The sequence below is a fragment of the Ostrea edulis genome, chromosome 7, assembly GCF_947568905.1.
Source record: "Ostrea edulis chromosome 7, xbOstEdul1.1, whole genome shotgun sequence".
NCBI classification, from domain to species: Eukaryota; Metazoa; Mollusca; class Bivalvia; order Ostreida; family Ostreidae; genus Ostrea; species Ostrea edulis.
This window is the reverse complement of record NC_079170.1, coordinates 8141713-8144716: the sequence shown is the minus strand read 5'-3', so window position 1 is coordinate 8144716 and position 3004 is coordinate 8141713.

Sequence of the window (3004 nt, the reverse complement as noted above, 5' to 3'; positions counted from 1 at the left end):
CAGTTTGGTTGTACAACACCTGGTGGAGTTTGGTGTATGCTGTAACTCTTTCCGTGAGATATAGGAACGCTTAATGTAACTGCAATTAATCATTAACTGGAAATGTCAAAAGACACGATTGCGTCTCGTTATCTATTGTTTGTGTTTTCATGACTGGAAAAAAGAGCAACGGTTTTTCCGAGTAGTTTTATCATTTATTCATCGTTATTTGAATACCCGCCAAAACGGGTGAGTTCCGATAGTGAATGCATGGGTTTATATCCATAATTATTTATTAATACCTTTAACTTTAGATTTCGTTATTTATTTACACATTATTGATTTTAACAACAATAGAGCCAATACTTTTGAAACATTTTGATCATTAACCGGTTTGCAACATTTACTGTATTTCAAAGAGTCCGAGTCCACACTTGCACTAGATCTCTCAAACCCAGGGTCACAGAGTTTACACTTCAAGAGGAAGGATTCATGATTAATGTGTTGAAACTGTTTGGTCTAAAGCAGCTTGGTACACATGCGTGAATCCAGTCTTTTTAAGAGGAGTTTCACCCCAAGAAAATTTTAGTAACAAACAGTGATCAATCTCATAACTCCATTAAGTAATACAAAATAGATAATTGGGCAAACACGGACCACTTGAAGAACCAGAGGTGGGATCACGTGCCTAGGGGGAGTAAGCATCCCCTGTCGACCGGTCACACTCCTCGTGAGTGAAAGGTGAATCCTATATCCTGATCAGCTAAACAGAGCAATCCGGAGTCAAAATAACAGTCTAACAATTTGTATGAAAAACGTCAGACCGTATTTGACCCAATGATGCGTTGTATTGGTAAACTAGATCGTTATAACGACCATAGAATTTGCAAAATGCTGACGTTAATCGCGACTGTTGAAACCCCTGTACCATCAACTTGTTTGTCAGTAGCTTGTCTCGATTTGAAAATTGACCATACGTAGAACAAGCTATTGTGTATCGCATCAGCTGAGAGATACAAACACCAAATGCAGGTGGTCATGGAATATTGTTATATACGTATGGGAAGTTGACGATGGAGAAGCTGAAATCATCCTGTTTATCATACAGTTACGTTGTTAGTTTGTCATTACTTTCAAAGAAATATATAATTATGAAGCAGAAGAGGACGATTTCTGTGGTGTCTTATTTCGAGCTCACAGGGATATATCGAATTGACATATGAATGATTGATTGATTGTATCTTGCTTAACGTCTCTCTCGAGATTTTTTCACTCATATGGAGACGTCACCAAGACCGGTGTAGGGCTTCAAATTCAGGCCTTTGTTCGGCGCTTACGGCCTTTGATCAGTGAGGGTTCTTTAGCGTGCCACACCTACTGCGACACGGGACTTCTGTTTTCAAGGTCATCTCCGAGGACCCGTGACATGTACACCTGATGCCGAGCGTTGGAACTGTCAGTACCTGTTTAACGACTATATGAATGAAAGTTATTATTGTGAATAGACACAACGTTGTCGATATATCTAAATGTTGAATTGAAGGCCACAGCAAGAGATTGTTTCTTCTCACGTAGAAGTTTTTGAATAAATTCTGCTTCATATGATTATAAAGACAGGTCAGGTAACAAAGGTGTGCTCATGGGAATTCGAGTAGACTTTTCAAAGACCTGATCACCAAAGACCACGAATATATTGTCAATGGGGAACTCTAGCTTATCTTTTACTTTAACTTCAGAGTACTTGTACATTTTACGATCTCTAAATATCATCGCCCAATTATGCTTATATTCATAAATTGAATAGCTTTATTTTGACACCCACAGGTAAGGTACGAAAACATCTCAGTTGCCAAAACTGCTAGTACCGCAATATTACTGAATAGACTAGTGCAGTTGACTTGAGACATATGTGTTCAATTGTATCCATGTTCAGTTACATGTAAAACTTATACGGTACCAATTTTGATGCACCAGATGCGCATTTCGACAAATAATGTCTCTTCAGTGATGCTCAACCGAAATGTTTGAAATCCGAAATAACTATGAAGTTTTGGAGCTAAATATAGCCAAAAACAGCGTGCCCAAAAAGTGGAGCCAAATTCGTCCAAGGATAAGAGCTATGCATGAGGGAGATAATCCTTAATTTTGAAATGAATTTCTAAATTTTATAACAGCAATTAAATATACATCCGTATTTTCCAGCTAGTAACGAAGTACTTAGCTACTGGGCTGTAGAGACCCTCGAGGACTAACAGTCCACCAGCATAGGCCTCGACCCAGGGGTCATAATGTAAAACTTATACGGTACCAATTTTGATGCACCAGATGCGCATTTCGACAAATAATGTCTCTTCAGTGATGCTCAACCGAAATGTATCAGATTTTAATCAACGATCAATATTGAGATGCTTCAAATCCGTGTTACTATATTATCAAGTCAAAGTGTGTACCTACACAGTTCAATCAGAATTTTATAAATTTGAAACTTACACTCTCCTAATTCAGAGGAGGGGACAGTTGCCCAGTATGCAGTAAAATAACAAATAATGATCATTGTGAATAAATACAAGATTGCATAGGACATTTCTTCAACAGCTGATAAATTTTTGTATGAAAATGAGTTTTAATAGGGCAATGCACACCATTACTTACACTATGACCCTGTATATATACACACTGATTTTTACTACGGATAACTCCGTTTACCTGGTCAGGATATAGGGCTCACTGCGGGTGTGACCGGTCGACAGGGGATGCTTACTGCTCCAAGGCACCTGATCCCGCATCTGGTGTATCCAGGGGTCCGTGTTTGCCCAATTATTTATTTTGCATTACTTATAGGAGTTGTGAGATTGATCACTGTTCGTTATCTTCACCTTTCTTTCATATGCATGATCATTGATGGATGATTTCATGTATAATGCTTGATGATGATGCCATGAGTAAGGAAGAACTTTGCTAACATAGAAAAATATGTATTGGGACATTATGTACATAATGTTGTGTATGTGTTATGAGAGGCTGT